This window comes from Bombina bombina, chromosome 8, assembly GCF_027579735.1.
Source record: "Bombina bombina isolate aBomBom1 chromosome 8, aBomBom1.pri, whole genome shotgun sequence".
NCBI lineage: Eukaryota > Metazoa > Chordata > Amphibia > Anura > Bombinatoridae > Bombina > Bombina bombina.
Window position 1 is genome coordinate 131,702,187 of NC_069506.1, and position 12,800 is coordinate 131,714,986.

At 41.1% G+C, this 12,800-nt stretch overlaps 1 protein-coding gene across 1 annotated transcript in view; it reads right to left on the reverse strand.

Annotated features, from left to right (window-relative positions):
- LOC128638553 (zinc finger protein 239-like) overlaps positions 1 to 12,800 on the reverse strand; it is a 71,950-nt gene that overhangs the window by 47,389 nt on the left and 11,761 nt on the right. The window contains exon 3 of the mRNA XM_053690579.1: positions 6,863 to 6,966. The gene's annotated coding sequence lies outside the window, so the exon portion shown is untranslated. The remainder of the gene's footprint in view (positions 1 to 6,862; positions 6,967 to 12,800) is intronic.

Sequence of the window (12,800 nt, forward strand, 5' to 3'; positions counted from 1 at the left end):
TCCCTGGACCTCGACCCTTATCTGGGTAGCTTGGTATTGAGACGAGGTGCCATGAGATTTATCTCCGGCGTCCTCCACCTGTTGCATATCTCCACAAACACTTTGGGATGGAGAGACCATTCCCCCGGATGAAAAGATTGTCTGCTGAGAAAATCCGCTTCCCAGTTGTCCACACTCGGAATGTGGATTGTTGACAGCAAACAGCTGTGGGTCTCCACCCACTCCAGAATACGAGATACTTCCCTCATTGCTAGGGAGCTTCTCGTCCCCCCGATGGCTGATGTAAGCCACCGAGGTTATATTGTCTGATTAGAATTTGATAAACCAGGACAAACCCAGAAGGGGCCAAGTCTTCAGAGCATTGAAGATTGCTTGAAGTTCCAGAATGTTGATCGGGAGGGAGCATTCCTCCTGAGACCACAGGCCCTGTGTGTCTTCTTGGCACCCCAAACAGCTCCCTATCCCGATAGTCTCGCGTCCATAGTTACAATCTCCCAGGATGGTCTTAGAAAGGTAGTCCCTCGGGACAGATGATCTGGATAGTGCCACCAAGAGAGCGATTCTCTCGACCGGCTGTCCAGAGAAATCTATAGAGAAAGATCTGAATGATAGCCGTTCCACTGCCTCAGCATGCACAGTTGCAACGGTCTGAGACGGAACCTGGCAAAGGGAATGATGTCCATGCTGGATACCATGAGACCAATTACCTCCATACACTGAGCCACAGATGGCCTTAAGAGGGCAAGACATGCTAAAGCTAGCTTGCAACGTCTCTGGTCTGTTAGAAATATCCTCATGGATATGGAGTCTATTACAGTACCCAGGAATTCTACCCTGGTGCCTGGAATAAGAACTATTTTCTAAGTTTATCTTCCATTTATGAGATCGAAGAAGAGAGAGAAGAGATACCGAATGGTCCTCCGCCACACAAAAAGATGGAGCTTGTACCAGAATATCATCCAAGTAGGGAGCTACTGCTATACCCCGGGTTCTGGCAACAGCTAGAAGAGCCCCTAGAACCTTTGTGAAAATCCTTGGGGCAGTAGCTAGACCAAACGGAAGTGCAATGAACTGGAACTGCTGGACCAGGAACGCAAACCTTAGGAAATGGAAGTGATCATTGTGGATTGGAATGTGAAGGTAAGCATCCTTCAGATCTAAAGTGGTCATGAACTAAGGGAAAGATGGACCTAATTGTCTCCATCTTGAATGAGGGGACATTTAGAAATTTGTTTAAGCACTTTAGGTCCAGAATCGGGCGGAAAGTTCCCTCCTTCTTTGGGACCAAGAACAGGTTTGAATAGTATCCCAAACTTCTTTCTGCGATAGGCACTGGGACAATGACCCCTAAAGAGGACAGATCCTGCACGCACCCCAGAAAAACTTCCCTCTTTTCTGGTTTGGAAGACAGGCTTCAGAGGAGAAATCTGCCCTTGGGTGGATGAGATTTGAAACCTATCTTGTATCCCCTGAGCTATGACCTCCAGGACCCATGGATCCTGCACGTCCCTGAACCAAGCATTTGAAAACAGCGACAGTCTGCCCCCTACATGATCCAGCACCGGATCAGGGGCCGCCCCTTCATGCTGACTTAGTCTTGGCGGGCTTCTTGCTCTGCTTGGATTTATTCCAGTATTGAGCCGGCTTCCAAGTACTCTTGGTTTGCTCAGGCTTAGAGGAGAACTGCTGTCATTGGGATTTCTCAGAACGAAAGGAACAAAAATTAGAGCCTTGTCCCTTAGACTTGTTCTTTTTATCCTGCGGTAGGAAGGCACCCTTGCCCCCTGTAACCATGGAGATAATGGAGTCCAGGCCTAGACCAAATAAAATCTTTACCTTAAAAGGAAGGGAAAGAAGTCTAGACTTAACCGCAGACCAGGACTTCAGCCTGCACTTAAAAAAGTCAGAAACCTTAGCATTGAAGTGAATAATCTGCATGTTTGCAAAACAGATAAATGAATGAGCAATTCTCAAGGCTTTAATTACTTCCTGGATAATATTGAGGGGCCCCTCCACCTCTATCAATTCCGCTAAGGAACCAGTAGGCCGCAGTTCCAGCAACAGAGGAAACAGCTGCTGCCGGTTGAAACAAGTATCCAGTATGTTGAAACATTTTTCTTAGAAAAAAGCTTCCATCTTCTTATCCATTGGCTCTCTGAATGACATGCTATCCTCCAGAGGGATAGTAGTAGGTTTGGACAGCGTGGAGATAGCCCCATATACCTTAGGGACAGAACCCCACAACTTGAGAGTCCGGGACCGGGAATAATTTCTTAAAGGAAGACGAAGGGGAAAAGGAAGATTCAATTCTATCCCACTCATTTTTAATAATGTTCGCTATTTTTACAGGTACAGAAAAAAGAAAATTTATGCTTACCTGATAAATTTGTTTCTTTTTAGACACGATGAGTCCACGGATCATCATCCTTACTTGTGGGATATCACCTCCTGGTCAGCAGAAGGAGGCAAAGAGTACCACAGCAGAGCTGTTAAATAGCTCCTCCCTTCCCTCCCACTCCAGTCATTCGACCGAAGTTAGGAAGAGAAAGGAAAAGTCAAGGTGCAGAGGTGTCTGAAGTTTCCAAAAATTAACAACCTGTCTTAAAAGAACAGGGTGGGCCGTGGACTCATCGTGTCTAAAAAGAAACAAATTTATCAGGTAAGCATACATTTTCTTTTCTTTTTAAAGACACAATGAGTCCACGGATTATCATCCTTACTTGTGGGATACAATACCAAAGCTAGAGTACACGGATGATAAGGTTGAAGAACCTTTCTCCCAAAAGCAGCCTCAGCCGAGGCAAAAGTATAACATTTGTAAAATTTAGAAAAAAAGTGTGAAGAGAAGACCAAGTTGCAGCCTTGCAAATCTGTTCTACAGAAGCTTCATTTTTGAATGCCAATGAAGAAGCAACAGCCCTAGTGGAATGAGCCGTAGCTCTTTCCGGAGGCTGCTTTCCAGCAGCCTCATATGCAAAGCGGATGATACTCTTCAACCAAAAAGAAAGAGAGGTAGCCGTAGCTTTCTGACCCATACGTTTTCCAGAGAAAATTACAAACAGAGAAGAAGACTGACGAAAGTCTTTAGTTGTTTGTAAGTAAAACTTTAAAGCACGGACTATGTCCAAATTGTGCAGAAGACGTTCCTACTGGGAAGAAGGATTAGGACACAAGAAAGGAACAACAATCTCCTGATTAATGTTCCTGTCTGAAACAACCTTAGGAAGGAACCCTAGTTTAGTACGTAAAACTACCTTATCCGAATGGAAAATAAGGTAAGGCGAATTGTATTGCAACGCGAAAGCTCAGACACTCTTCGAGCTGAAGAAATAGAAACAAGAAATAAAACTTTCCAAGATAACAACTTAATATCTAAGGAATGCATAGGCTCAAATGGAGCCCCTTGAAGAACTTTAAGAACTAAATTCAGACTCCATGGAGGAGTAACAGGTTTGAACACAGGCCTGACAAAAAGATTGAACATCTGGGACATCTGCCAGACGTTTGTGTAACAAAATAGATAAGGCAGAGATCTGACCCTTTAGGAAACCTCACTTTACCTCTTCCTATCACTAACGTAGGCAAAGAGAATGACTGGAGTGGGAGGGAAGGGAGGAGCTATTTAACAGCTCTGCTGTGGTGCTCTTTGCCTCCTCCTGCTGACCAGGAGGTGATATCCCACAAGTAAGGATGATGATCCGTGGACTCATCGTGTCTTTAAAAAGAAAGTTAACAGCACAACCCTGTCCTCGTAAACTCTGTCTAATTTAGGAATTATAGGTTCATCAGGCAGCTTGGTCTCTGGGACCTCTAATGTATACAGATGCGCGCCCCTCTCCGCCTCAGCTTTGATATATCTAGCCCTAACAAGTTATTCAACTTGTGGTTAGTTTCTGAGAGTGCGCTTCTTTCTATGGATATCATGAATATTTGCCTATCCTGAGTGGACTAGTAACTTCTTTTCAGAATAGTAAACATAAGTGATATGTTTCTGCTCTGTACTAGTGTGTGCAGGGCCGCCACTAGAAATTTTGCGGCCCCTGACTTAACCATTGATCAGGAAACCCCCCCTCCTTTGACTTGTGCAATTTTTGACCAAGTGACTAAAACGTATATGCACTTTATTCTTAAGTGTCTATTTAAACTTGGAAAAGTTGTAAAGGTAGTAACATACACGGAAACACACACTCACACATAAGGATTCACATATAGACACTCTAGCAGACACGCAAAGAAACTCAGACACAGACACCCAAACAGACACTCAGCACTTGTTTACATTGACCTGACAAGTAATGAGGTAAACTACAGTTTTGTAAAAAAAAAAGGAGATTTAGAAAACAAAATATGGAGTTCTGATTATCTTTTTATAAAGGAAGATGCCAAATAAATGATGACAACAGCATGCAGTGGCTGAAAGGGAGGGCCCTGAACTGCCTAAACAATAATTTAAAGGTTAAATGGTAGATTAGTGACTTCCGGAAAGGTCTCATTAGTCTCAAAGTCTGTAGAAAGATGTGAATAATCAATAGTAAGGTCAAAATGTCCTAAAAAGGAACAGACAATGGACACACACACACAAACTCAAATTTGCACATACACCCAAGGAAACGCCAACAGAGACAGCCTCAGAAAACACACAAAGACATACACACACAGAGAGACAACCAAATGAAACACAGAAATACATACATACAAACACCCTGACTGAGACATCCACAGAAAACACACAAAGACATACACACACCCTCACAGAGACACCCACAGAAAATACACACCCTCACAGAGACATCCACAGAAAACACAGACATACATACACACACACACCCTCACAGAGACATCCACAGAAAACACAGACATACACACCCACCCTCACAGAGGCATCCAGAGAAAATACACAAAGACAAACACATGCCCACCCTTACAGAGACACCCATAGAAAAAGCTCAAAGACATATGCACACACCCTCACAGACATCCACAGAAAATGCACAGACATACACACCCACCCTCACAGAGATACCAACAGAAAAAAATACATACACACTCAGAGACACAATCCAAAGCACAAAGACATAAACACAAACACCCACAGAAACACTCACAGGAGGAAACATTTATGCACCTTCCATCCCCTAAATCAACAGTGTGTGACATGCATGATAAAATAAATGCAGAAATTAAGAGATCACTTTTTAAAGAATCATATTTGTAAATGTGCAAACAAAAATAATTCTGTGAATTCAAAATTGTACATTAATGATCTGGGTAGATGGCTAGATGAAGAAAAGTACTTTTAGAACGTTGACATATGTTTGATATTTTCCCCATTTTCCCCAACCAAGAGCAACACTTCAAATATAGTGTACAAATGTTCCCATCTGTCAGCTGTACTTCTGGATTTTGAAAATGCTGTACTCTATATGGTCTTGGTGGAACCATAAGCTGTGGTACTCATACCATTAGATCTGGTTAAATGCAGGATTTAAGCTTGTTGGTATGCATTTCAAAATTAAGTCAGCTGTAGTGTAAACTGAACAGTTTTAAGTTAACCTATCTCATTTCAAACACTAAGCAATCTTAGTCTGAGAGTATAACATGTTATGCGGATGTAAAAATCTTAGATAAAATGCCTCCTTGTATCTGGAAAGTCCTTGCATAAAGGGGCAGTAAACTGGAATGTAATATATATCATTTGTGTATTGAGGAGGAAACATTTCTGCATGGTTTTAAATATAGAATTTCTACAGCATTGCCAAATAATCATAAATACACTGCTGCTAAAAAATTTGTTTTTATGGACCCCTGGCCTCACCATACAACTACTACCACACTGAAGTTACAATCTTAAATTGCACAAAGAAATAAAAAACATTTGCAAAGTAATTCCTACCTCCTCTGGAAATGAAAGTGATCAGCCGACTGACTCAGGCACACACTGTACAAACAAAGTGCCAAGTCTGTCTCACAATGTGCATAGTGGTTTAGTGCGCACTCAGAAATCCTCTCAAATGCTAATACTTTACTCTTTGTAATAACATTTCCCATGCTCAATTAGCACTCTGATGTAGTACCCACTGGTGGCTGCCACAATTTAAAAAAAAAAATAAATAAATAAAAAAAAATATTTTTTTTAGTTTTTGCCTCATGGGGCCCCCCTAGCCCATTGGGCCCCTGACAGGAGTCACCCCTGTCACCCCCTGATGGCGGCCCTGAGTGTGTGTATATATATATATATATATATATATATAAATAAATATATAAATAAGCATACAGTGCTTTATTGTGAACGAAAATGTTCTGGAACTCAAAAAAAGGGTGCTGGTTCTCATAGATTATTGATTGATATATTGTGCTCAGTAACTTTGAGAAAATAAGAGAGACAACGTTATTTAAAATGCCCTTTTGTGAAAACTAGAGTATTTATATGATTACAAATATTACTTTTTATGAGATGGCAGGCACACACACACTACTGTACATACATACACTATATATATATATATATATATATATATATATATACACATACGCATACACACACACACACACACACACATACATACATATATACACACATACATTTCTAGATAGGCAATAACTATATAACCAGCTGTCCTGTGTGTACAGTACATGGCACAGAGTCTTCCTGAAATGAGTGGGGCGAAGTGAGCACCTACTCCAAATGTATATGCTTAAGCTAGTCATGTCATATAATGTAATGTAAAATGTGTGTGTGTGCACGTGTATACACACAGACACCGTCAAAGGAGTGCCCCAAAACTTTACAACTTGGAATAACTAACAAGTGATGTAATAATTGTAATTGTTAGCTACAAATACGTTTTGTTAACAACCATACCTGCATTGAAATGTCTGACATTTTTCCTGGAAATGCCACTCTAATAACAAACCACAAGGTTTTGGAAATGTAGAAAGGCACTGGCAACTAAGCAAAAAACAAACCTAGCAGAAGAAAGGAAAAGAGAATTGTTAGTCTTTTTTTTTTTTTTTTTTTAAACATACAGAATTGAGAAATAGACAAACATGAAAACTTTTTGGGTTTCAGAGAATACAATTTTCAGATTTACTGCTAATTATCAAATTTGCTTCACTCTCTTGGTAATCCTTTGTTGAAGGAGCGCAATGCTCTACTTTGGTCTAGCTGAACACAGTGTGACAAGCTGCTAGCTCACAGTAGGGCATTGCTTCTGAGCCGATCTATGTATGCTTTTTCAACAAGACAAGTAATACCAAGAGAATTAAGCAAATTAGATAAGAGAAGTCAGTTGGAAAATTGTTTAAAAATTGCATGTTCTTTCTGAATCATGAAAGTTTAATTTTGACTTTACTGTCCCTTTAATGCCATCGCTCCCCTGCAAATCTATGTACACAGGATCAGCCCATACTAAGTTTCATGACCACAAGAGTCGTCGATTGCCGTCCCCTTATAATAAACTTTAAATTACCTTAAATCATTCACCAATTAAATACACAGACACTTGTTGCTTGGTAAAAATACTGGCCACAGCCTGTTTATTAAATAACAAATTTAAAACACCAAATAAATAACTCTTTAAACCATATACAAATTCCATTAACTCTGAAGATGCTAGCTCCCAAACTTAATTAATTAATCTCCCTTTTCTTGTTGACCAGGCCGTATATAAATTCACCTGGACTTAACTAAGTCCGTTATTTCTTTAAAACCCCAAGCTCCAAGGAACCCCGTGTCCAAGAAGCTACTTAACCTACTCTCCCACCCCGTGGGGAGGTTAACCCATTCACTTATGGCCATAGTCCAATTGCAAACGTGAGGGAACTAGCACCCGCCAAGCTGTGACAAAACATAAAACCATAAACAATGGGAGGGAGGGAGGGAAAACTTCTTGCTGCCATGCAAATTATTTTCTGAAGATATAGTCTTTTCCTGGGACCCACCCCACTCCACCAATTATGGGACTACTCCTCCCATGGGTCAAAAGCCCCCTCCCCCTATGTTCCTTCGTATCTGGGGGCTAGCTTGACCACAAGAGTCGTCGATTGCCGTCCCCTTATAATAAACTTTAAATTACCTTAAATCATTCACCAATTAAATACACAGACACTTGTTGCTTGGTAAAAATACTGGCCACAGCCTGTTTATTAAATAACAAATTTAAAACACCAAATAAATAACTTTAAACCATATACAAATTCCATTAACTCTGAAGATGCTAGCTCCCAAACTTAATTCATTAATCTCCCTTTTCTTGTTGACCAGGCCGTATATAAATTCACCTGGACTTAACTAAGTCCGTTATTTCTTTAAAACCCCAAGCTCCAAGGAACCCAGTGTCCAAGAAGCTACTTAACCTGCTCTCCCACCCCGTGGGGAGGTTAACCCATTCACTTATGGCCATAGTCCAATTGCAAACGTGAGGGAACGAGCACCCGCCAAAGACTGGACTGACTGCCAGGCAGACCAGCCCGCCACCCCTCACGCCAAGGACACCAAATTCTCTTGTAGCCCCAAGAGAAACCGCCTTAAACTTAAAACATTAAGGTGTACTCCAAAATGCAAATTTAATTCACCAGTATCCGCATCCACCAAATCACTGATGCACAACCACCCATTTTACTCCACGCATAAGGCTGCAACCAGCTTGTTCACCACCTTCCCCCTGTTAAGTCTATAATGGGGCCATGCCGCCCACCAACCAATCTCGTAATCATGTCAGACCATACGACAGTTAAACCCTGGACAAGCCCACAAAACCTCTCCAAGCCTCCTTGATCTTACTCACCATGCTTCTCTGAGGCAAGCAACCTAAATCAGTACCTCAGCCTGAACCACGAGTACCCCCATAGACTGGAACAGATCAGTATAATGCACCACCAGCGGCAACCCGCAAACCCATCTAGGTCCCCGTACTCCAAACCCTCCAATAACATTTTACTATCAAAAAACCCTGGCTGAAGCCCTCCTTCTCAAATGAAGCCACACACCGGGACCAATGATTGAAAAATTGGACCACTACCCACATGTGTACCAGACCCCCAACCATGTGAACAGAACAACCATAAACAAATTAAACACCCAAAATTTAGGCACCCCCAACAAAGAAGACACCAAACCCAATACAGCAGCTTCCGTGGCTGCACAAATTTTCGAGGCAAGTGAACACTTGCGAGACCATGGACACCACATACCCATAACCCAGCCCCCCATGGGGCCATATATTATGGCTGACAACCCACAGGAGTACCATCCTCCACAACCCTTGAAGCAAAAAACCCAAACACATGCATTGCGCCATCTCTAAAGCCCTGAACTGAAATCAATCCTTCCCCTTTTGCTAAAATTTTCGCAAAGGCCGACCACGTTTCCGCGCTATGTCAAACCTCACCAAGTGGGCTGAACATCCATACCAAGGTACCCCATCCACACTGGAATGGTCTCCCCACTATGTTTGCCCATGGCGCGCACTCCTGGTAGCAATGCCATAGAAAAACATGAAAGGCATTGGCCAGTGAGTTATGAACCCCAGAAATGTGTTTCGCTCTTACGAATGCATGGAAACACAGGCATTGCCAACCAAATGGCCTTAACAATGCAATGACCGTGGAATTAGGGGTGAGGGGCATATAATATGTCAACTGCTGAAACCACCCCCTGTAGTCAGTGTGGACAACACTGACCCGTTTACAAACAAATCTGCCCACACAAAACGTGGCCACCAGCACTGTAATAACTCCAGAAAGACTAAGTCATTACCCATTCTACCTCCTTCCATTTTGCTGGTCATTCAGGTTCTCACTGAACCGCACCAACACCTACCCTTCCAGCCGTTCAGTCCCCCACTCTTCCCAAGAAATCTGGGCACCTGAGTCATTGCAGACCTGTTAAAATAAAGATAAAAAAGCCCAAATTAGGTCATCGTTCAACATAATTTAAAGACTAATAAAATGATGAGGCTGCTTCCACTCGGCCACGGCCAATGACAAAAAAAAAAAAAAAAAAGCAGAATTCTCCTGCCCTGGATAATGCGGCGTGAAATTTTTTGCTTCCCAATAAAACTTCAAAGTCCAGAGCTAAACCCTAGCATACTCCCTGGAGGACCTTATCTCCTTCTGCAAGTCCACCTTTGATCCCAGTGCTCTGCACTCTCTTCCAACAGACACAATAGTAACACTAAGAAAATAATCACAGATGGCAGGCCTTCCGACTTATTAAATGCTAGGTACCCCATAATCCACAGCCATTCTATAAAATTATCCCTGATGCGTAAACAGGTAAGGGTATTGGCAGGCCAGGCAAACAGAAAGCCGTACAGTATAAAAAAATTAAATTTGCTCCTTTAGGGCCTATTTACGTAAATGAACCACTGGTTCCATGCATTAAAGCCACAACCTACCAAAATTGGGTTGAGCTTGTATGTATAATCAGATCTCATTACTGTATCACATTGTGTACATATACATGTGTCTTTATCTTATATCTGTAGGTATAATCAGATCTCATTACTTTATCACATTGTGTACATATACATGCTTCTTTATCTTATATCTGTCCATAAACTAATCACCAATACTTGTAAAGAACAATGTGAAATTAACATATTATCACCTTATCCTTCTATACCCCACAGGGAGTGTACTGTCCACTACAGGCTATGTTAACACAGCTTGGACTTGATGCCAAAACTTTAAGGATGGGTTGGGATACCACAGGGTAAATACCCGTTTACATTTGCCGATATAAGGTAATGTAAATACTTGTAAACAATTCAATACATTCCATTAGGCAGAGTGGATCATTAGGAAGACATTATAGGTGGGAAACACATTGAGTAAACTGTCCCTTCAAGATAAAAAAGCATGGAAAATACCACCAATAGGATCGGACCCGGACCTGGAAATCTCCTAACCAGAGAGAGTAAAACGATTAAATTATTGATCTCAAAACCGTAAAACCATAGTAGTTGCAATGCAAGATCTAAGTTCCCCCCGTAATAGAGCAATATTAAAATTATCATACGCATATACAGGCAGTCCCCGGGTTACGTACAAGATAGGGACTTTAGGTTTGTTCTTAAGTTGAATTTGTATGTAAGTTGGAACAGGCACTTTTTTTAGGTGAAACTCTAGCCAAACATTTTTTTTTTGTTTTGGATAGCATAGGATAAAGTTTGTTTTGCTATCTGTACCCCTGTTCAGAAAATTTCACATCACTTTCTGTCCTTGTGACAATTGGATTTTCAGTATTTTGGATTATCCTGTAAAGAAGGATTGTCGATAAAGCTCTATTTTCTCTGTATGTAAGTACGAGTTGTACTTAAGTCGGATGTCTGTAACCCGAGGACTGCCTGTATATATATAGTATATTGTTTTTTACCTCATCAGGTATAAGCAAAGCAGCCACAGAGTTTGCAGCGCTATAAAGCTAGGCTGCAAACAAGGTAACATTTATAGCGATCAAACGGGTAGATGGCTCACCCAAATTTTTTACCGCTGTAGTCTGCTCTTAGGAAGGCGATTTACCAACCGCTGAAAATTCAGCCACGTATGCCAACGAACTGCAAAGATGCAGACACGGATTCGAACTCACAACCTTGTATTACAGAACCATCGCCGACAGCGCTGCGACTCTGTTATGAAAAGGATAGTCATATTTGCGCTCCCATACAACAGTATAAATGATGGAATATCCACCATACATGACATAAATCCCTCAGAGGAATACAAGTGGGAAAAACCTTAAAAGGATAATTTTCCAACAACAAATAATGGTACGGACCACATATACAATGTATATATTGAATACAATAAATCATAGGAATATATGTATGACAGCACATACGCACATAATATATATCCTCCGTAGGCAACAAAACATGTAAAAAAAAAAAAACCATAACGGGGCCGACTACACCGTAACTTCCATTATTTAAAAAACTAGAAATTCCCTTACATGTTCCCCATATTTACATAACCAACAGTTATATTAAAACTTGTTAGCTCAGTGATTACCTCGTATCAAGGCCTCTGCAGACTGCTCCCGTATCACAGTGCTGTGACAGACATGCAGTTTAGCCAATCAGTGCAGACTCCTAAATAATTCCAAGGGAGTGAGCACAATGTTATCTATGTGACCACATGAACTAGCACTGTCTAACTGTGAAAACATTTCAAAATGCTTTGAGCTCAGAGGCGGTTATACAGTTCAAAAATCAGTCTGAGCCTACCCAAGTTTATCTTTTCAAAATAAATAAAAATACCAACAAGGGAACAAGAAAATTTAATAAGAAAAGTCAATTAAAAAGTTGTTTAAAATGAAATGCCCCATGAATCACAGAAATTAAATATTGACTATAGACTGTACCTAAAAGAAAATTAGATGCAGAATACAGTTAACTGCCACTAGATGGCAGACAAAACAAAGGAAGCCGAGGAAATAAGAGCAAACCCCAATCTAATCTTTTAAGGCAGAGCAGAGTGTAACCATCACAGCAGAGAATAAGTACTAACAAACATACCTAACATGAATATCCCCTATGTCACCAAACTTTACCATGAGGAGAGAAACACCACCCCCTTATGAATATAGAAAAAACTTCCATATCGTTTAGTGAACCCCAAGAAGGAATATCCACTATATTCCCCTATTCTGCACAGATATACCATTTTTTATGCAACTACTTGACAGGCTCTGCAAATGTAATGCCCTAGGCTCGCCACTGATCTGAAAGGGAGCTATATTGCGCCAAAAGACCAATGGCGGGAAATTTAACCCCATCAAAGTCAGATCTAACATAGAG